The 23322-nt window shown below is 49.7% G+C and overlaps 1 long non-coding RNA gene across 1 annotated transcript in view; it reads left to right on the top strand.

The window, feature by feature from the left end:
* Nucleotides 1-11278: 11278 nt before the first annotated feature.
* LOC132245529 (uncharacterized) overlaps nt 11279-23322 on the top strand; it is a 30781-nt gene continuing 18737 nt past the window's right edge. Inside the window, exons 1-4 of the long non-coding RNA XR_009457267.1 lie at nt 11279-13065; nt 14319-14400; nt 15689-18254; nt 18754-18948. This is a non-coding gene — a long non-coding RNA (uncharacterized LOC132245529). The remainder of the gene's footprint in view (nt 13066-14318; nt 14401-15688; nt 18255-18753; nt 18949-23322) is intronic.

Here is a 23322-nt window from a genome sequence, read left to right as displayed (position 1 = left end):
ATCGATTTCTGAAAAGAATCAAGTACCAGGCAAGTTAATAAATCCCGGGCTTGGGAACTCAGTTCAAAAATCAACTTCATCCAAACTTGCAGTCTGTTCTCTTTGGTGACCTCATTGCTAAACTGAAGGGAATAATATTATACATTGTTCAATTTTGTCACTACGCTGTCCCTTCTGAGAGTAAAACCATACTCCTACGTGAAGAAAAAAGAGCCCCCAGGGGGCACTTGCCTGCCTGTACACAAATGCCAGGAGCTTGGGGAATAAGCAGGAGGAGCTCATCCTCCTGCTCAGTGCAAACAATTATGATGTCATAGGGATCATGGAGACCTGGTGGGACTCCACCCATGACTGGACCACGGGGATAGATGGCTATACCCTGTACAGGAGGGATCATGTAGAGAAAAGGGGCGGGGGTGTAGCTCTCTATGTTAAGGAAAGCTACGCGTCCCTGCAAGCCGATATTGGTGACAAGGGTGGACGGCTGGAGACCCTCTGGGTTAAAATCCGTGGGGAACACGGCACAGGGGACACAATGGTGGGAGTCTATTACAGACCTCCCACCCAAAGTCCTGAGCTAGACCAGGAGTTTGCCCAGGAACTGGCTGAGGCAGCTTGCTCCAGGACCATGGTTGTCATGGGTGACTTCAATTTCCCAGACATCTCGTGGGAGGATCGCTCAGCAAAATCTGAGCGGTCGCAGAGCTTCCTCTCGTGCGTGGATGGCCTCTACCTGACTCAAGAAGTCTATGGGCCAACGAGAGGCAAAGCGCTGCTCGACCTGGTGCTGGCTACTGGGGAGGACCTAGTCGGCGACCTAGTGATCGATGGGAAGCTGGGTGACAGCGAACACGAGCTGATCACCTTCACCATCCGCCGAAAAGCTAGCAAGTCAGTCAGCAACACGCAAGTCCTTGACTTCAGGAAAGCCGACTTTGACAAGCTCAGGAGGCTTCTCAGTGAGGCCCTAAGGGACTGTGACCGCAGGGAGAGGGGAGTTCAAGAAGAGTGGTTGCTCCTCAAGGGAGCGATCCTCAATGCACAAACTAAGTCTATTCCATCTCGGAGGAAAGGCAGCAAAAGGGCACAGCAGCCCCCCTGGCTCTCCAGGGACCTAGCAGACCTCCTGAGGCTAAAAAGAAAGGCCTACAAAGGATGGAGGATGGGAGTCACCTCCAAGGAGGATTATTCTGCACTGGTCCAGTCCTGTAGGGAGCAGACCAGGAAAGCCAAGGCTGCAACTGAACTCCAGCTAGCTTTGAGCATCAAGGACAATAAAAAGTCCTTTTTCAGATACGTGGGGAGCCGGAGGAAAAGCAGGGGCAACGTTGGACCCCTGCTGAACCAGATGGGGCAACTGACAACTGACGCCCAGGAAAAAGCAAACATATTAAATAGGTACTTTGCATCGGTCTTTCATCAGCCCCATGGGACGCCCGTGCCCGCTACAGGGCTGGGAAGTCCGGGTGAGGGTGATCCCCTGCCCTCCATTAATGCTGACTTTGTGAAGGAACATCTTGAGAAGCTGGATACCTTCAAGTCAGCCGGCCCTGACAATCTTCACCCCAGGGTACTCAAGGAGCTGGCGAGCATCATAGCCCAGCCTCTAGCGCAGATCTTTGAAAACTCTTGGCGCTCTGGTGTAGTGCCCGAAGACTGGAAGAAGGCCAACGTGGTGCCTATCTTCAAGAAAGGGAGGAAAGTGGATCCGGCTAACTATAGGCCCATCAGCCTGACTTCTATCCCGGGGAAGATCTTAGAAAAGTTTATTAAGGAGGCCATCCTTAATGGACTGGCCGACGCCAACATCTTAAGGGATAGCCAGCACGGGTTTGTTGCGGGTAGGTCTTGCTTGACCAATCTCATTTCCTTCTACGACCAGGTGACCTATCACCTGGACAAGGGAGATGAGATTGATGTCATATATCTTGACTTTAAAAAAGCCTTCGATCTGGTGTCCCATGATCGTCTCTTGGAGAAACTGGCCAATTGTTGCCTTGGGTCCCCCACGATCCACTGGCTGGAAAATTGGCTCTGGGGTCGGACCCAGAGGGTAGTAATTGATGGAAGTCACTCATCGTGGTGTCCTGTGACCAGTGGTGTCCCCCAGGGTTCTGTCCTTGGACCCATACTGTTCAACATCTTCATTAACGATGTGGACACTGGAGTCAGAAGCAGACTGGCCAAGTTCGCCGATGACACCAAACTTTGGGGCAAAGCATCCACGCCAGAAGACCTGGACAGGCTCAGCAAGTGGGCGGATGAGAATCTGATGGTGTTCTACGCCGATAAATGCAAGGTTCTCCACCTTGGGAAAAAAAACCCGCAGCATCCTTATAGGCTCGGCAGTGCTATGTTGGTTAGCACTATGGAAGAAAGAGACTTGGGGGTCATCATTGACCACAAGATGAACATGAGCCTGCAATGCGATGCTGCGGCTAGTAAAGCGACCAAAATGCTGGCTTGCATCCATAGATGCTTCTCAAGCAAATCCCGGGACGTCATTCTCCCCCTGTACTCGGCCTTAGTGAGGCCGCAGCTGGAGTACTGCGTCCAGTTTTGGGCTCCACAATTCAAAAAGGATGTGGAGAAGCTTGAGAGCGTCCAGAGAAGAGCCACGCGCATGATCAGAGGCCAGGGAAGAGGACCCTACGATGACAGGCTGAGAGCCCTGGGGCTCTTTAGCCTGGAAAAGCGCAGGCTCAGGGGTGATCTGATGGCCACCTACAAGTTTATCAGGGGTGACCACCAGTATCTAGGGGAACGTTTGTTCACCAGAGCGCCCCAAGGGATGATGAGGACGAATGGTCACAAACTACTTCAAGATCGTTTCAGGCTGGACATAAGGAAGAATTTCTTTACTGTCTGAGCCCCCAAGGTCTGGAGCAGCCTGCCACCGGAGGTTGTTCAAGCGCCTTCATTGAACACCTTCAAGATGAAACTGGATGCTTATCTTGCTGGGATCCTATGACCCCAGCTGATGTCCTGCCCTTTGGGTGGGGGGCTGGACTCGATGATCTTCCAAGGTCCCTTCCAGCCCTAATGCCTATGAAACCTATGAAGCCTATGAAACCTATGAAATGTTTATGGCAATATGCAGACAAGTTTCCTTGGGTGAATTTGATATCTTTTATTAGACCAACCGAAATAGTTGGAGAATAGTTATTAAGCAAGCTTTGGGTTCCCAAAACCCTTCATCAGGCTAAGGAAGTTTCAGCAGTTGGTGTGTGCTCTTCCTGGATGGAATGAAAAGTAAAGACGCCAGGGGCTGGGCTGGGGAGTCAGTTGCCAGGCAGATTATAATGTATCAAAAATCCAATGTCTATGTTTGGTCCATGATCTCTGGTATCCAGGAGGTTGGTGAAATGGAGCTCATAGGCTCGTCTCTGGGCAGTGTTGTGTAAGTTTCCCTTGAGGATCAGGACTGAGAGATTGGAAAGAGAGTGGCCCTCCTGTGAGAAATGTGCCCCCACCAGTAATTGAGTGTTTCTGTCTTAGCTGGATTTCTGGTGTGCAGTTGTTGTCTGGTCTCTCCTACATATCTTCCATCAGGGCATTTGGTGCATTGGATGAGGTATATTACATTTCTGGAGGTGCAGCTGTAAGATCCTGGGATGCTGATGGCTGTGTTGTGGTGTGTAGAAATAGTGGGGGTGGTGGAGATGTGTTGGCAGGTTTTGGATTTCTTGTCCTGGCACGGTCTGGATCCTTTTGGTGTGTCTGGGCTTGAGGAAGTTTGCTTCTGGTGATGAGGTTGGTGAGTTTCGGTGCTTGTTTGAAGGCTAGGATTGGTGGCTCTGGGAAGATCTTTTTAAGAATAGGGACTCTGTCTAGTATGGGTTGCAATTTTTTGAGGATTTTACATACCAGTGGTGGTTTCCCTGGATTTCTCTGGTCAGCCAAGGAAGCCTCCTGGCCCCTTTCCCTCTTTTTCCTCGCATCGGGATTGTCTCGCTTTGTGCCCGAAGGATCATTTCCTTAAGGCACAGCCACCCTTCTTGGGTTCCCATCACTTCAAAACTCCTACTCTGTAGTGCGTCCTTGACTAATCACCTGAGTTCATTGAAATCAGCTGTCCTAAAGTCTAGCACTTTCACCCTACTGGTTACCTTACCCACTCGACATTTTATGAAGATTTCTATTATTAGGTGATCACTGTTCCCCAGATAGCTACCGATCTGTAGGTCCCCTACCATGTCATCCCCCGTTGCCAGTACCAGATCCAGTATTGCATTCCCCCTAGTGGGACCGTGTACCTCCTGTGTCAGGTGGAGGTCCTGTACACAGGTTAGAAACCTGTGTGAACGGTGGGACTTTGCCGTCTGAGTCTCCCAGCAGATGTCTGGGTAGTTTAGGTCCCCCATGACTACCTCCTCTTTAGCTGTTATGGTCTCTGAGAGCTGCCTCAGGAGCCCCAAATCTATTTCTTCCCCTTGGTGTGGGGGTCTGTAGCAGACCCCTACCACCAAATTCCTTTCTCCTTGCCCCCCATGTAGCCTGACCCACAATCCTTCTACTTCCTCATCCTTCGATTCCATCTTGATAAGTGTTGATGTATATTGCTCATTGACATAGACTGTCACAGACATATACCGTGGTCTGTATTTTATCCTTCTGGATACTGATGGTTGTGTCTAAAAAGGAGATGTTGGTGCTGGAGTATTCCAAAGAAAGTTGGATGGAGAGATGGTGATTGTTGAATTTCTGATGGAACTCAATCAGAGATTGCAGGTTTTCAGTCCAAATGATGAAGATGTCATCGATGTATGTTAAGTATAGCAAGGGTTTGATGGTGCAGTTCTTGAGGAAGTCTTCTTCCGGGTGGCTCATAAAAAGGTTGACATACTGCGGGGTCATTTTAGTGCCCATAGCTGTTCCCATCATCTGGAGGAAGTGTTGATTATTAAAAGTGAAATTGTTGTGTGTGAGGATGAAGTGTATAATCTCAGTAATATCTTTGGGTCTGTATTCTGAGCTGTAATCTTGTTCCTGTAGATATGTAAGGCAGGCTTGGATGCCATCCTGGTGTGGGATGTTGGTATATAGGCTGGTAACGTCCATGGTGGCTGGGAGTGTGTTGCTGGGAAGGTGGTTTATGTTTTTAAGTTTCTGTAGAAAGTCTGTAGTGCCTTGTACAAAACTTGCTCTGTGGGTGACAAGTGGTTTTAGGATTGATTCAACAAAACCTGATATTTCCTCAGTTAGGGTCCCATAGTGGGGGGATCAAGGTCTGTAGTTTTTCTTGTAGTCTTGATGGAAATGATTTGATGATATTTTTGAGTTTTTTGGTGAAAGGGGGAGTAGGATCTTCTTGTAGTTCTTTGTAGTAGGTGGTGTCAGAGAGCTGTCTCTTGGCTTCTTTGTGTAATCCTCATGGTTTAGGATGACTAGGGCTCCTCCTTTATCTGCCGGTTTTATTCCTATTTGGTGGTTAGATCTTAGAGATTCTATGGCCTATTTCTCTGATAGAGACAGGTTGTTGTGGTGGAGTGTGTTGCTGATTATTTCATTGTTCATTCTTTCCCCAAAGCAGTCAATGTGGCGATCAAGGTTACAGTTTCATCCACTGTGAGGTGTCCAATCTGATGTTTTTTGGGGCTTTTTGGCATTGATCCTTTCCTGAATGTTGTCAGAGGATGAGTTGTTGTTGGGAGTGGGTTCAGTTTGGTCGTGGAAATATTCTTTGAGGCGCAGGCATCGGAAGAATTCTTCTAGTTCTCCACTTTGAAGTATTTTATTAGAGTATTTTTCTGGAAAGAAATTCAGGCCTTTAGAAAGGACAGATTTTTCAGTTTTGGGAAGCATGTGTGTGGAGAGATTGATAATATTTGTGGGTTGGTTGCTGCTTTCAGTTTCACTGAGTCTGAGGTTGGAAGGTCGTAAGGTGTTGGTGTTGTTCCTCTGATGGTTGTTTTGTGGCTGGGGAGCTTGTTCTTGGAGTAATTTGTTCCATTTCTTCTTTTTATGTAGGATGAATGCTGTAGAAAGTTTTTCGTAGTCTCTGTGTATCCACTGTATATTGTCAGGGAACCTGCATGGATTTCTGTCTTTTAAGTTGTTGTAGTGTATGGTGATTTCCTTCCTGAGTTGGTCTCTTTTGGAGTAGAGTAGGTGAAGTAGATGATTTCTAATTTTCTCTGAAGTTCTTCTGCATAGCTGTGAAGCATATTTGGAGTTGTGTGTAGTAGTCAGGGGATTGTAGATGTTTAGTCCTTGGGGAATGATGTTGTGTTTCTTGCAAATGCTTAGAAAATATATGTCGCTGTTGAGTCTGGCTTCTTTCTTTTTCATGTTGTACAGTTTCCATTTCAGACGGCTGAATTTCATATCTTCCATGTTGCAGGGGTTTAGGTTGCAGCTGTGTTGGTCTAAGGACATAGGCAGACAAGGTTTCTTGGGTGAATTTGATATCTTTTATTAGACCAACCCAAATAGTTGGAGAATAGTTATTAAGCAAGCTTTCGGGTTCCAAAACCCTTCATCAGGCTAAGGAAGTTTCAGCAGTTGTGGGGTGTAGTAATTGTGGGGCTGGTGGAGATGTGTTGGCAGGTTTTGCATTTCTTGTCCTGGCATGGTCTGGATCCTTTTGGTGTGTTCTGGGCTTGAGGAAGTTTGCTTCTGGTGATGAGGTTGGCGAGGTTCGGTGTTTATATGGGAATTAGGCACAGAGTTAACAGAGCAAAAATACGCCTTTTGTTACTCTAAGGGGCCATGCGCCAGAGCTGATAAGGGAATGGGCTTTAACTTGAGAGAGCTGAGCTCTGCTCCTAGTTTGACTGCAGATCGCTCCCTACAGATGTTGTGGGACAAATGTCCGGCGCATCTAAGCCTTCTTCAAGTGACTAGACATGTGAAGAGTGCCGTTGACTCCAGTCAAGTGTAAAAATCTTCACGTGCATTTACTAGGGACGTGTGCGTTGCGGTGAATGTGTACACAGGAGCTCAGTTAGACCTGTAAGCAGTCACACCTCCGTAGGTGTGTTTCTGAAAATCATCTTTCTTCATATGCCGTTTTCAGTTTTACTGATTGACAAAGGTAGGAGTGGCAGGCTCTGGCATCATGCCTGGATCTAAGCATCGATAGATTTTGAAATGCTTCTACCTTCTCCCCGACTCAGTGTGCATAGAAAAGGAGGTCGCATCTAGTCCAACCCCCTGCTCAAAGCAGGGCCATCCCCAACTATATCACCCCAGCCAAGGTTTTGTCTGAGAACTTCATTCTCGATTCCGCAGGGAAAGGCCATCAAACCAACTCTTCCGCTTAGCTATTTGTATTATTGTCTCCTCATGTGACTTCTTTATAGAGAGCTAGTGCAGTACCCGTGGCTCCTGGTCTGAAAAAAGAGAGTGGGTGGGAATAATCACTGAGTGGTACTAGGCTGGTGAAGTGGGTAATGAGACCTACTGCTGGTATGGTCTTTGCTTCCCATGTAAAGGTACACCAATGTGTTTTCTATGATAAGTCGCAATCAGTTTCTTTTTCCTTTTGCACCCCTGTGCTTCACTTAGCAGTTATTGGTGCTTAGATCCAGGAACGATGATGGCTGGCATGGCTGGAGCAGACTTATCCTGAATCCTGCTCCTGACAGCGGCTAGTACCAGCTGTATCGGAGGGAGGACCAAAAAAATTAAACACACCCTGAGAAGGCATTATGGGATAACACTCCTTGGGGCAGACTGTTTCCTGACACTGATTAATTAAAGTTGGCTCTTGTCCTGAAGCCTGAGGGTTTAGTCCAGGTCTAAAAATCTTGTTGGTTTGATTTTTAACATGGAACGTAACCATCCCGGGCAGTCTCATTATCCGTAGAAAGACCTAATCCTTTATTGAAACCTGCAAAGCTATGTCCTCCGTTGATTTCCTGATGCAATGCACAGCTTCAATTAATCCACTGAAATGTCATCCAAAGGCACAGAGGCCATTATAAAATGAATCCTGTTCAACGAAGGGTCCAGGCTATTTCTGGGCCACTTCATCAAGTTCCTTAACTGCCCTGACTTGCTATTTTTGCTAGAAAGAAAGGAGTTGTAGGATAACATCTGCTTTTTAATTGTAATGAATAATCGGTGCAGAATAAGCTGTCTCTTTCTGGAGAGCCCTTTCATTCAGTGGATCATCTGGCATGGAAACACACTGTGAAGCCACAATATTCGTTCTGTCTCCGGTCTTGCTACCAGTACAATGAGTGGTAATTTTTTTCAAGAACTGGCAAAATGGTAATGATAAGAAGGGCAAGGTAGTGCCTAGGATGCCCAGTCATGGGGTGGCCTCTACTGTAATCCATCAACAGTTGTCTTTTTTCCAGCATTTAAAACTGTTAGCTAATCTGACATTTTACAGTATTCTCTATGGATTTAAACCATAGCACACTTCCAAGAGATTCCCTCAGAGGATCCTCTTGGGCACACCACTTTTTAAAGCTGCAACAGTGAAGCAAATCTGGTCCAGCTTTAACACCTGTAGCACCATTGCCAGGTAATAGAAATGGAGTCCTCCAGGAACCTATTTAACTGCCCCTAAGAGGTGAAATGACCGACCTTTTCCCACAAGCACACAAATACTAAAAGTAATCACTTTATTAACTCATTTGTGCCTTTTAACTGGTGATGTTTGCATTCAACCAGATCATATTATGTGCTGGAAAGTAAAGGCAGTGAATGCACCATAATGCTGGTGAACTTCTATTATATTTTGTCTGTGGAAAACAATTATTTGTTAATGAGACTATTCCAATTCACGTAGTAATCATTGGGATATGTTGCACTCTTGAAGCATTAAGGGCATTTGCATATGCTTTGGCCTGTAGTTAATGAGAGCTTTGCTGCTGACTTCTCTGGGAATAGGAATAACCTCTGCAGCAACAGAAGACCACCAAATCCTACAGATTACAGCAGGATTCTGCAATAAAACTAGGCTTCCATAGAAATTACTCTTGAAATGTTGTGTTTTATACACCATAGCTTCTTGGTAGGAAACATAGTTCCTAGCAAAAGGATACAAGGGAAACCTGCAAGGGAAATGTTACACTGCAACGTTTTTTTCTCTGATCACGGGGTTAAATGTGTTGGGTGGTAACAGCTGCATGCCCACTGCAGTCTACAGAATACTACAAATTAGCAGCAAAATGGATGAATAAAATAAAAAATAATGTCAAGGCTATTGCATTATATCAAGCATGCCTGGGATATTTTTGAAAATGCAGCTTGATTTTCGTCTGTGTTCATGTAATGTTCTTCAGCCCTTACTCATCTGAACGTGGACTCTTGACAGTCTTTGGTTATTTAAGGGTCCGATTGTACTCCCACTGAAGCCAGTGGGAATATGATGGCTACTCACCATAAGATGCATTATCTGTGAATCTCAGTTAGCAATCACTCATCTGAGTAATTCCATTGTCTTCAATGTACAGCTTCTGTAGAGTAAGGGCTCCCCAGTAGTGGTATAGATAGGGTGCTTATGCTAAAGCAGTATTAAGGTTTTGACTCCCTCTAAGCAAGATCTACATCTTACTGGACAAGGAGCTGGCAGTAGCATTGGGCATCATTCCCGAGTACTAAGATGTGCCGCAGCACTATGTCCCATTTCAGAGGACTTTCTCTACAGTGACGTGCTGCTTTGCAAACCCCAGACTTTGATCCAACATCTTGTTTAGCAACCCATTGGGGACGGTCCAGTGTGGATAACAAAGTCTCTTTCAGAGACACTTGTTAAAAGGACCATTTTCCTCAGCTACTGACTCTGATCCTGGCTTGCGATCCCAGAGGCAGGGCAGGACTGCCGCATCCTTGCTGAGTTCTGTCACGTTGTTGCCGAGGGCACTAGGGTCAGACGCGGGAACACTAGCTTCAAATTATTGCTGTGATGTCACGTCAAATCTCTGGGACTTGGTTTCCCCACCTGTGCTACGGGGATGTTGATACTTCCTTGTTTTGCGGAGTGCACTGAGCTGGAAAGAGGGATGTGCTGTGCGGGAGCTGAGGGCAGAAGGCTGTTCTCTTTAGTGCAACTGAACGGCAGTTTTCTAGCCACCCAAGTGGTGTTTTTGGCACGTATACCCAGGTTACAATTCTATCCCTGCCAGCAATTACACAGCCCACGTGATTCGGTGATCTGTACTGTGGGACATGCCATACTGTAGTTTGTGAGCGATGTAGATTTACTTATTCCACTGTATTTTAATGTAGAGAGATGGTGTTCATTGTCTCTGACCAGCTGTGCACTCAGAGGAACCACTGACACACTCCAGTTCAACATATAGTCAATTAGACAAATGGTGTTTTAGAGCATCCTAAATCACAAAACATTGCTAGGACAGCTGTCCGTAGCCTTTATTTCTGTTGCACGCCAAGCTGTTACACATTTTGCTGGCTTATTCATTTGTTGTAAGTATTAGTGTCAACTATCTTCACTTCTACCCTATATCAGCAGCCCCCAGTTCATTCCTCTCTCTCTCCCTCCCCATCTCATGACTAATGATTGTAAGGAAAAGGAGTGCATTGAAACACAGCTTCAAAGGGGATACAGCCAACCCCTTTTAATGCTTCTTTTATGCTGCCTAGGTGATGTAAATAAGCTTTTGAGTAAATAAGTCAGACCCAAAACTATTCTGCAGAATCAAGCCACCTGAGGGGAAGGGCCTCATGTGATATCACAAAAGTGTCCTTACTGGGAGCACTGAGTAGCACGTTCACAATGCCAGGTGAGTAGTCTGTGCGGGAGTCAAGTGAATCAAAAGCTTTCTTACAGGTTAAGCCAAGGAGCGTGCTGAGGCCTTTGCTGTAAAAGTATTCTGGCACCTTCGTTGTGTTTCGGGTTCGGTGTCGCTGACAAACATGACAGAAAAGGTGTGGCGGAGATTTTATGCTCGAAAGTCAGTCTTCCTTCGGCTGCTTTATAACAACAGAAATGGTCGTAAAACAGAGTATTGCGATTGATTGTACCAGCTCTTGTCAGGTAAAGAGAATGTAGTTATCCAAATTGGGATCTGGACCGTGTACCAAGTCAAGTGTGTGGCTATTTTTCAATGCTTGTCTTTTTACCAGTCAGTGAATCATCGTCCGTTAAATATCATGGCACTTCTGTGTGCGTTGTCTTTGTTTACCGAGCAATATAGATGGGATTTCTCTCTTCTTTCTTTAGAAGAAGTTCACCTAAAAGAAAAATCCAGGTTGCATGCAGAACTTTTTTCCTCCTCCTATCATCACAGCAGCTCTGAGCTTTTCAGACTTTTCCAGATGAGACATGGCATACTTCTTTTATACAGCTAGACACATCAAAAAAAAAAAAAAAAAAAAGCCAGTATCTTGGAGAGTCTGAATTTTGTCCTTCAATAAGCTCCCAGGTGTACTGGGTAGGCTTTGGTGATTGCAAATGGAGATTAAGGAAACGGTGAGTTTTCCACCAAGAGCACCAGCATCTCCTCCTCCTTGTGTTTGTCTGCTGCCTTTAGACAGAGGGCTCCAAGTCTAGGACCTGAATGGGCACCTTCAGCTCAGCAGCACTATGTTTACTAGTCTACTTCCCTATGTGCAATTAGGGTCTCTTGTACACGTGATGATGTGACGATGGACACGTTACAAAAATGTCACTTTGTGTGACTTAATGGTGTCACACATTGCGTGTACATGAGTTTTGGGGTTTTAGATGAGTTTGCATCACTGCAAACTAAACTACACCCTGATGTAGTTGAGTTTGCAATGATGCATTGCAGCTATTAGTCAGCTCGCTCTCCCAGCCGTGGTAGAGGCGGGCAGGCTCCACCAAAAAAAAAGGATCGGGCCCCTTGCCACTTGTGCCTTCAACAGGTGCCTGGCTTGAATATTCAGAGTAACGGGGCCCTCAGGGATGAGCAGAAACCATTTTAAGTGCCCTTCTTACAAACGGGAAAATATACAGGAACCGGCTGCTCCAAGAGACCCGCTCTAGATTCTTGTGCGTGTTGCGGCTGCTTTGCTGGCACGGTATCGGCCCCGGGTAGACTGGAGTTATTGAGAGGCGGTCTGGACTTCCTGGTCCTTAGGCTCGGCAGGCTCCCGATGCGTTTAAACTGTTGTTTTGATCTGCCGTCCATCAGAGTGCTTACGTGTTATCATACCCAGTATTTCTGTGGAGCGCTCCTTGCCCTGAGTGGAGTGTATGAAATGGCTGGATCTGCGGGGAACCATCTTGTAGCGTTTTCCTTGGTTCTTACTGTTAAAATAGTAATGGCATCCCCAAAGCATTTGCAGTAGCTGCAATGGCATTCCCTATACTTGACATGAAGGTTGCTATGAATATTGCAGATGCACTGTCGTTTTGGCTAAGTATGTCTTTGTATAATGGGAGCACCTTGCTTTAGAAGGCAGGGCAGCACGAGAGGCAAGTCCATTTAAAAAACTTGGCAGAGCCACCCGGGTCAGTTGGGAAGACAAGTCTTTTGTAACTCGGTGGTGCACGAAATGCATTTACCGGCTTAAATGGGGTTCGGTCAGAATTGACCATTTAACACCCAGACTGCAATGCTTCAGTCCCAATACCATTTTCATGCTGATGTATGGCCATGAGAGGTGGGGATTCACCCATGATCTAGACATCTAGACTCTCTCAAAAGCAACGAAAAATACCATCTCAATGGGAGGCAGCTGAAAGAAAAACCTGAGCATCGACCTCATCGCGATCGTCATTGCACAGCATGTGGAACAGACGGGAGGGGCTGGCCGATGGAAACCCTCCACCAGACACTGCTGAAAGCAAAAACTGAGGGGATTTCACCACGCAGAGGATATGGACTGAGTGGCAGAGCCAAGACCAGCATAGCAGAGACTAGGTACAGACATTCACTTTCTCCTAGAGGAGTCGCTGATCTCCTAGGAGAAAGCCCAAGCATGTAGACATTAATTCTTTTTCACCCACAGCACAAAGGGCTGCTCGTGGAGAAGAGTCACTTGGGAGCAATGGTTCCTGGGAGAATCTGTCTTGGGAGACCACGTGTCTGTCTTGGAACCCAGTCTTGGTCAGGCTTCTGGCATGACTTGACTATGGGCATGTCTGCGCATGCACGGTCACCGGTTGAACGTTACTGAGTGGTAAGCGGAAATAGGCCGATGTCTATAGACACAGGTACAGACACAAGCTGATTAGCACGTTGTTCCAGAGTGAGTCTCTGTGCCATAGCCTACATCAGGTCTCAGATCTAGGGAGCCTGACCCCTCCCCAGGCATAGGCTGGTCACATTATACCAATCTGTTGGCCTGTGCAGACCCCACCAGGCTCCTCCCATCCCCAGAAGCATGTGGGAATCCAGCTTCAGCTGCATGCAGCTTCTCCTGGCCGGTGCTGACCCGGCTGGGTCCATCCCATCCGGAGCAGCATGCGGCTGAAGCTGGCTTCTCACAAGCTGCTGGGGATGGGAGGAGCCTGGCCAGATCAGCACCGGCCAGCAGAAGTGGCGGTGGAGCCATGTTCCACTCGGGACTGACCGTTGCAGGCAGGGGAATAATGCAGCTGAGCCCCTGCCAGTCTGGCCGGGCTCGTCCTATCCTGAGTGGCACACGGCTCTGCCACTGCTTCTGCTGGCCGGGGCTGACCTGGCCAGGCTCCTCCCATCCCCAGCAGCTTGTGGGAAGCCAGCTTCAGCTGCATGCCACTTTTCCTGGCTGGTGCTGACCCGGCTGGGTCCATCCCATCTGGAGCATGTGGCTGAAGCTGGCTTCCCATGTGTTGCTGGGGACGGGAGGAGCCTGTCAAATGTCCAATATGATGTCAATGTCTTTGCAAGCCTGTCCATGTAGGCTTTGGACCTGTTCCTTGGGAAGCTGAAATAGGTCTGAAAACCCATCATTTTTACTGGGGCAGCCAGCAATAGTCTTGAGCATCATGACCTACTTAGAACAAATGTCAATAAGAGAAGAATCATCATTTTTCAGAAATCTAATTCTCATTCTAACATGGCAACCTGTTTCTGAGGATCTACTTAAAAACAGAGGTGAGGAAAATCCACTTTTAGGCACCCTTATTCAAAGCCCTGTGCCTCGTTGAGATTAGATTAAGGACTTTGTTTCCCTGGACAGACTCAAGGATTTGATCCCATTGTTAGAGATCACCAAACCATAGCTTCACACGCTACCTATGCTTGGTTTTGCCTAGCAAGATAAACTCGCTCCTTCACGAGGTTATGTGCCTGTTGAGATCTGATGCCCGATGGATGAACAGTCGCTGCTGAAAGGAACAAATGCACAGGTGCCTGAAAAAGAAAATTTGAGATGCAATTTCTTATCTCAAGGAATGCTGCCGATGCATTGCTAAGTGATATCACCCCTTTCCTTTCTTTTCTTTTCAGTCAAGGTGAAGAGCTGAGCTCCTAAACTGATATCTGGGATTGATCTGAAGCTGCTTTGGAAAAATAAATGGCTTTCACAAGGGTAAGGGAATATATCTTAATGGAGCAAAGTAACAGCTAGAAAGCCCCACACTGCTCACCTGCTCCAGTGCCCACCCTCACATAGCTACCTCATTGAATGGGCTCTGCTTAAAACCATTGGCTGTACCATCCTGAATGTGCATTGCTTCAAAGAGAGAGATTGCACGCGACATTGAAAAAACTGGGCTTGTGCCTTTTGGGGGCTGCTTTGTGTGAGAAAGGTTGCGGTGCTGCCTGTACAGGCAACCCCTGCTTAATGCCGTTTCATTTAGCGCTATTTCCCTGGAAAGCTCCACTTGGAAAGGATATTCCAGTTCACTTTGTTCTCGGTGTGTTTCATGATAATGCTCGCCGTTGCCATCGTGGGTCATGAAAAACAACCACGGCTGTCATTTTGGGTCATCAGATACTTTGGGTTTCGCTGAGTGCTTGTTTAGCTTCACGTTGGTTTTTCCAGGGACCAATTGAGAGTGCTAAGTTGGGGTTGCCTGTACTGCTTTACCCGTGAGCCTGTCTGCCTTGGAACAAATGGGAAAATCTGGGGAGGGCGTATGGAGTCCTGGAACGGAAGTTAAGAAGCTGGGGACAGATTTTTCAGGGTGCCTAGGGAATTTTGAGGAGGAGCTAGAGTTGCGTGGATGCTTGGGAAATGCCACTCAGCACCTCGGCCCCTTTGAGCATTCCTGGCTTTTGCCACTGTCTGCTTGGTAAATTGGGGCCAATGGTTTCTCTTCCCACACGTTTCACTCCTTGTGCTTTGTCTAAGTTAGCTTGCATGCTCTTCAGGGCAGGAGCTCTCTCTCTCTCTTGAGGTATTTTTCATCGCATCTCATGCAACTGAGCCACTTGAGTCCAGATTTCTAAATGGTAGTTAGGCCCACAGCTCCCCTAAAAATCACAGGAAGTTTGTCACCTGAGTTGCTTTAAAAAGACCAGCCCCGAGCCAGCATGCACCACTCTGTTGGCAGGACTGGACTCCCAGCTAGTTTACATTTTTAAGGGTTGCGGTTTCCTCAGAGTATCAGCTGCTCTAGTACCTTAGCCTTGAACTCATGCGATATCGATCCCAAAGGATGCCAGGTGAAGCAATCGTGTATATCCCTATCCTGTATGAACAGCACAGACACTTCAAAAGCAGTACGTCGGAGATGGTAGAGAGAGAATCCGGTATGCTTTCTCTCTAGTGCATCTTGAGTTTATGTTCTGTGCCTGAAATGACTCTATTTGGTTTGACAGTCTTGCAAGCATGGAGTAAAGTTCCCTCCATTATCTGTTTGCCCGTATCCCAGTTCCTTCCCCGCAGAAGCCTCTGGTTGGATTCATGCCATAAAGCAGACATATTTACCGTTCATGAAGTGGTGCGAGCTGCCAAGCATGCTGCATGCAACAAATGGACATGGGAAGAGAAGGAGGCACACCACCATTAGCAGACCCGAAGCCTGGCCGGTGTTTCTGAATGTGGGCTTCATTGGCAAGGTTTCCTGCACCAGCCACATGTCATCTGAAGAGCTACATTCCCCATTGCCCCCACGGTTGAAGTGTTACACAGGTGTTCTGGTTTTGAGGATTAAAACATTCTTTTGATGTTTCCACTGTCTCTCAAGTCAGGAAATGTAGCCTGCCAGATTGGCAGAGGTAGGGGTAAAGCGGGTCGACACTACTGCACCATCCTCATCTCGGGCAGTTCAGGTCAGTCAGAGCTCGGGCAGGCGCCTTGCCTAGCTGAAGGACCGATAATAGTGAAGCTGTGGCGGTGACTAGCGCCGGGTGCAAAACCTGCCTGAGCAACCGGGCAGATGCTCAGGTATTTGCCGCTCGGGTGGGTTTGCCTGTGCTCGGCTCTAGCCTGCCATGCCCCCCCCCCCCCGTGCTAAATTGAAAAGCAGAAGGGTCTGTTGCATACTCACGAGTGGTAATTTATGGTCGGTTTTGTTTTTAATTCTATCTCTGAAATGATACTGCACTTCCCCAGGAAGGAGCAGCCTGTGCTGTAAGCGTGCTCGGTGGCGTCCCTCCAGCGGAACTGGATTGCTCGCTACGTGATATACAAGTGCCCGCACAGCTTCGGCACATCTCGCTGCACGCGAGGGTGCTGCACAGAAAACAAGAGCCACTTTTTCTGAATGTCGGGACACTTTTCAAACACTGGAATGTGCGGTGTAGCTGCCTCCCTGCCGGGAACCATCAGCAACCCTAGTCAATTAGGAGAGTGTTCTCATTTCTGACAGCGGGGATGTTTCCTTGTCGTCCAGTGTCATCCCTAGCACGAGGGAGAGAGCAGGGCCCCTTGGATCGCAGTGAGAGAGAGAGGCAGTGAGAGTGAACTTGCCACTGGGACTTGCCTTCAGAGGTTCCGCCCTTCCAGAGATCAGAAGCATCGATCAGGTTATCATTGTCCTGGCCGCCGTAACGTGTCAGTAGTCCTGGAGAGCTAGATTAGACGAGAAAGCAGAAGCATCTTCTTGTTCTTCACGTGTGCTGTGAAACAGCTGGCTGTCGCACAGTGGAGAACTTGCTCTCAAGCCTGCTCCCTGGCAAAGATGCACAGGTTCACGCCTGTTGAGCCCCCAGGAGCCAAAGACCTGGACCTGGACCCCCCAGCGAAAGGCCGGGAGATAAAAGCTGGGCCGACAGAGAGGGCAGGGGTGCTTGCAGGGGTTTGAGGGAGTGTGTGTGTGGGTGCGCAAGTGTGCGTGCGTATGGGGCTGTGCTGGGTGGGATGCACTGGTTGAGTGAAGCCTGGGGGGGACCCCCACCCCACCTCCAGTCTCTACTTAGTTGAGCCCCCCCAGGGAGCCCTGTGACTGGAGCTGTGCAAACAGAGCATGCAAACAGGCACAGCCTGACAAAGACGCAGCAGTTTGCACAGGAGTTTGTGCAGTGGGGTGCGCACTAGGCACCTGAAGGGCTGGTCCGAGCAAGTGACCTGAGCCCAGAGGCCTAGAGAAAAGCTGCTGAGACCAGGTAAGTACGGGAAGTAGCTCGCGGCCACGGAAGTGACCTGATGTGCCTGTCAGCATCAGCTTCTTGGTGCTGAGACCTCCATCCAGACTGGCCCTGCACCATGGGGGCTGCCAACACCCGAGCATGGGCGCACCCCCCCTTGTGGGATGCATGCCTTGGTGGAGTCCCTGGAGGGCTGAGTGTGGGAGCTCGAGGAGGAGGTATGAGAGCTGCCATGACAGGGACCATGAAGATTACAGCCACAACAACTGCCAGGCCCTAATCCAAGGGAACGGGGGAGGAGGTGGCCACAAACCGCTCCACAAGCTCCCTGGAAAACGGTCGTCTCCATATCTGGGGCACGCAGAGCTAGGGCTGCTCCTCCCCTGGCACTGCACAACAGGTACGCTCCCCTCACGGCGCAAGAGGAGACTCTGACAGAGACACCAAAGGAGGAGGTAAGTATTCAGGAGGTAAGTATCCCTGCCCCTAGGAGGAGACACTGGGCGGTGGCAGCGGGGGGACTCTCTCCTGAGAGGTACGGAGGAACCCACCTGCTGTCTGGACCCCGTAGCCCGAGAGGTCTGCTGGCTCCCTGGGACCCGCATGCAAGAGGATCCCCAGGCTCGTCCATCCCTCCGATTATTACCCTGCACTCCTTGTCTGTGTGGGCACGGACCATGTGGCCAAGGGTAACCCTGACTTGGACATGAGTGACTGCAGGGCCCTGGGCTCGAGGGACTGGGGGCTCAAGTCATTTTCTTTTCTGTGTTCCCTGTTGCAGGCCATGGAGCCAGGAGGGAAGGCTGCATGGAAGATATCAACAGACGCCTCCTACAATGGTGTGACCACGAGGGTTTTGTTTTCTTTGACCCCAGCATGCACTTCAGAGAGAGAGGACTACTAGGAGAGGTAAGGCCCTGCTCTCAGCCAGGGTGGCCCATGGACTGCATAGGGCTTTACACTGACTTTGCCGTGGGACAGGGAAACTCCAAGTGGAGCGTGCCAGGGGACCGGCACACAGGAAGGCTGCCATGTGGAGGACACTGCTTTTGAAAATGCAACCCAAACAGTTCTCCCATGGCATCTCAGGAAATCGAGGGTGTCAGCTGGGGGCCTCGGCTGCCTGGACACCAATGCCAGACGCACAGAGAACAAGCCAGTGGCAGTGTGACCTGGTGGGGATCACGGAGACCTGGTGGGACTCCTTGCATAATCAGAGCGTAGCCCTAGAGGGCTGCACCCTGCACGGCAGGGAGAAAAGGCAGAGGGGTAGCTCTCGATGTGAGAGAGCAGGACTCCTCTCCAGAGGCTGACACTGGCTCTGAAGAGAAGCAGCTTGGAACACACTGGGTCAAGCTACGGGGTGGGTGTGAGGCAAGAGAAACCTAACTGTAGGCGTTTGCTACAGGCCCCTGAACCAAGCAGAGGAGCTGGATGTGGACTTCTCTAGAGAACCGACAGAGAGGCTGGGCGTCCCAGGGTGACTTCAAGTACCTGGACTCAGCTCGGGAGGAATGCTCGGCTAGGTCGGATCAGTCACGCAGTTCCCTGACTGCGATAGAGAACCTCTTCCTGATCCAGGATGTGCAAGGGCGAAGCAGAGGTAATGATCTCCTAGACCTGCCCTTGGCCCAGGGAGATGATCTGGTGTATGGCTTGAACATCGAGGGTAGCCTGGGCAACAGCAACCACGAAATGGTCGGGTTCACTGTCCTCCATAAGGTCAACAAACTGACCGACAGGCACAAGTCCCAGACTTCAGAAATGCTGACTCTGACAGGCTCAAAGTATTAGGAGGGGAGGGGATGTGGGACCAGGAAGGCAAGGCGAATGGGGTACACAAAGAGAAGTCGTTGCTCAAAGACAATCCTTTCGGGGACACGGCCGCCTCGACAGCACGCACCTTCCAGCAAGAATGTTTTACCTCCTATCTCACCCACACTTCCCTTGCTGTAGCGTGAGCTCCTTGCCCTCGCTGAGAACAGCCCTGCTCCATCCTCTTTGGAGCCCCTCCCCCCGCAGGCTGCTATTCAATCCCCTCTCAGTCTTCTCTTCCTACGACTAAATCAGCCCTGTCCCCTCAGCCTCTCCTCAAAAGTCACGTGCCCCAGCCTCCTAACCTTTTCCATTGGCCTCTGCTGCACTCTCTCCAAGTTGTCCACATCCTTTCTGTAGTGGGGGGCCTAAAACTGGACACGGAACTCTAGATGTGACCTCACCACTGATGCATCGAGGAGCGTAATTGCTTCCCTTGCCCTGCTGGCAAGACACCTACCCACGCAGCCCAGGATGCCGTTAGCCTTCTTGGCGACAAGGGCACACTGCTGGCTCCCCTTCAGCTCATTGTCCCCTGTCACCCCCAGGTCCTTTTCTGCAGAGCAGCTGCCCGGCCAGTCAGCCCCCGGCCTGTCCCAGGGTGAGGGACTGTTCCAACCTAAGTGCAGGGTTTTGCACTTGTTGAACCTCATGAGATATAGTTTGATTTGGTCCTCCAACATGCTGAGATCTCTGAATCCTAGCCCTACCCTGCAGCATGTCTACTACTCTCCTCAGCTTGGGTGTCGTCTGGACACTTGCTGAGCAGGGCCGGCCTGCCCATGCCTGTGACACCAGTGGCTGCAGGAGGCCCTGCAGCTGAGGGGCCCCGTGCGGTCAGCATCCTCTACAGCAGGGAAGTGAAAGTTGCTGTTTTAAACTCTGCACCCATTTTTGGCACCAGGTTGAAAGCTGCAGCTTTCCCATTTGCTTTCCTGGGAGCCAAAAGCAGGACCCCTCCTCCTGGGGCAAGGAACTCCGGGCTGGGGTCTTGCCTAAAGAGCCCCACCATGCCTGCAGGGGAGGGGGCTGAGCTGGGCAAGGAGAGTCCTGCCTTCCTGCTCTCTGCCAGACCCAGCCCAGCCAAGCCCTGCCCTGCCCTGCCCACTGCACCTGTGGGCTGCTCAGGATGGCCAGGCAGCAGCTCCCTGCACGTGAGTGTAATGGAGGTGGGGGGGGGAGTGAGACTGAGGTGGCTGGGGGCAGGAAGGGGTCCTGTGTGTGTGTGTGTGTTAGTGTGAGAGAGATCTTTTATTAGACCAAATAAATAGTTAGAAACATTTTTTTCTGAGCAAGCTTTTGGGTTTAAAAACGCTTGGTCAGGCTGGGGAATCCTCTGCAGTTGGTGTGCGCTCTTCCTGGAGGGCATGAATAGTAAAGAGGCCAGTGGCTGGTCTGCAGCAAGAAGGGCAGGAAGTGGAGATGTACTTTGAGGAGCCAGTGGTGGGATGGGGCTAGGGAAGGGGGATGAATGTAGCAGGGGAAAGTGGAGAGATACCTGGGGAGTCAGATGTCAGGCAGCTTATAGCGTGTCATAAATCCCAGGTCTGTGTTTAGTCCAGGAATGTACTTGGTAGCTTTGCCTTTGAGAGTTGTGCCGAGCTTCTTGTTGGCATGGCAAGTAGGTAAAATTCCTTCCCCGGAGGTGTCAGACGGCAGGCAGGGAGGTAAAGAAATCCTTGCTTGTTGTTCTGACACAAAGTTTAAAATCCAACATCAGCTGCAATTCGGCGGTGTCCGTGTTTCCGGGATGTACTCCGTAGCCATGCTGGTCTGTAGATGAGAGGCAATGCAAAAAGTAGAACCCTCAGTTCCAAAATGATCCCTTTTACAAAACCAACTGGGATATCGCAAGACAAAGCTGGACCCAGAGGGACAGCTGTCCACCTTCAGCTGCCTCTGTGCACAAATGAAGTGTATTTCCTTCCCACAGGGACTTTTTACCACCTATACTTTTCTCGGAGCCTGATGAAGGGCTTTGGAGCCTGAAAGCTCACCAAAAAAGACAGGTTTCTGGTGATTTCCCAGTTGGTCTCATAAAAGGGATCATTTTGGAACAAAGAGTTCTACAGTTTTGCATTGCTTCTGTGTTTCGGCCAGGAGTTGTTGTATCCGGGAGGTTGATGAAGTGACGTTCATAGGCTCGTCTGTGGAAAGCATTTTGCATGTTCCTGTGGTGGATTCATCCTGCGAGACTGGAGTGGGAGCAGTTTTCTCATGAGAAACGCGCCCCTACCAGTCACTGGGTACTCCGGCCTCAGATAGATTTCCGGTGTGCGTTCAGTGCAGAGTGCTGTTGTTGTTTGGTCTTTGCTACGTATTTGACATTGGGGCATTGGGTGTGCCGGACAAGATAGCAAAAGCTTCCGGGGGTGCTGGTGTCAGACCCGGGAAGGACTACGGTTCTGTCGTGGCGTGTAGCAGTCATTGCAGTGGAGATACACTGGTAGGCTTTCAACTTCTTTTCATGGCATGGCCTGGACCAGTTTGGTGCATTTTGGGCTGCAAGAAGTTTGCCTCCGGCGATGAGGGTTGCAGGCTCGGTGCTTGTCGGGAGGCCGGGACGGGTGGCTCTGGGAAGATCTCGGGAAAAATAGGGTCTCCTTCTAGTGTGGGCTGAAATGGTTTGAGGATTTTCCATGTAGGTTCAAGGGAGCGGTGATACGTCATAACCCGCAGTGCGTGAGTCTTGGGGCTTTCCTTCTGCACTGCAGCCATTGGTCATGTGGTAACTGGGCGGCTCTTTCAAGCATGCCTCTATCTTGCTGGAGTAGTGTCTCTGCCATGTGAATGCCATTTTAAGAGTTGTGAGGTGGCGATCCCGGGTGTTGCCCACAGCGCCTATTCGTTGCTCCATGAGGGCTTGGCTGGGTATCACAGGTTTTGTGGCATGTTTAGGGCAACTGCTGGCTCCGTGCAGACATGGACATTGGTCCATGGGTTCCTCATCTGCTGTTGCCTGTATTTTATCATTCAGGATGCCGATTATCGCGTCTCGAAAGGAGATGTTGGTGCCAGAGTCCACGAGAGACAGTCGGATGGAGGGACGACGACCGCCGCATATCTGATGGAACTCAGTCGGAGATGTGGCCAGTTTTCGGTCCAAACAACAAAGATGCCATCAATCTGGCTTAAGCACAGCAAGGGTTGGATGGTACAGTCTTTGAGGAAGTCTTCTTCCAGGTGGCTCATCAATAGGGTGGCCTCCTGTGGGCCCATGGCCTGGAGGAAACGGTGCTTGTTAAAAGTGGAATTGTTGCATGCGAGGATGAAGTGTAGCATTTCCTTCGTATCATTGGGTCTGTACTCTGAGTCGCCAACTTGCTCTTGGAGATAGGCTGGGCACGCTGTCCTGGTGGGGGATGGTGGCATATAAAAGGGTAACATCCACACTGGCTAGGAAGCCATTGCTGGCAAGGTGGCCTGTGCTTTGAAGTGTTTATACAATGTCTGTAGCGTCTCGGACCAAACCCGCTCCTTCGGTAACAAGTGGTTTAAGGACCGGTTCCACGAGACCTGCTGGCTCTTAGCCACCGTCTCCTCAATTTACATTGTCGCTGACTGGCTTGCACGCAGGCCTGCCTCCGGCATCTTTACTCTTTGTTCAATCCGGGAAGAGCGCGTACTGACCGCAGATGCTTCCTTGGCCTGATCGCGGGTGCTTAAATTGAAGAGCTGGCTAGAAAACTGTTTCCAACCGTGTCGTTGGTCTCAAAAAGATATCGGCTTTACCCAGGGAACCTTGTCTGCCCCGTGAATGTGTACATTTGGCTGTAGCGGGGGTGGGGAGCAGGGAGAAGTGGTGGGCATGTGCCCCACAGCCAGGCAGGGGTCGCCTCAGCCTCCCTTGCCAGCTCTAGGAGGGGAGGGGGTCCTTACCCCCCTGCCGGCCCAAAGCCCAGCTCCCATGGTGGGAGGGGGCCTCCACTCTTGTTTGCCCAGGGCCCTGGTACATCTTCATCCGCCTCTGTGCTTGCCACCCACACACCACTGCCGATGCCTTCTTCGTGCCAGGGGACCCCAAAAACTGTGGGCTGGCCCTGGTGCTGAGGGTGCGCTCTATGCCAGGTCACTGATCGAGATAATGACCCAAACGGGCCCATTGCTGATGCCTGAGGCACTCCACCTGATACTGACCGCCCACCGGACATCACGCCATTGA

The sequence above is a fragment of the Alligator mississippiensis genome, chromosome 15 (genome assembly GCF_030867095.1).
Source record: "Alligator mississippiensis isolate rAllMis1 chromosome 15, rAllMis1, whole genome shotgun sequence".
NCBI classification, from domain to species: domain Eukaryota; kingdom Metazoa; phylum Chordata; order Crocodylia; family Alligatoridae; genus Alligator; species Alligator mississippiensis.
The sequence above is the reverse complement of the archived record's forward strand: the minus strand, read 5'-3'. Positions and strand labels throughout refer to the sequence as shown.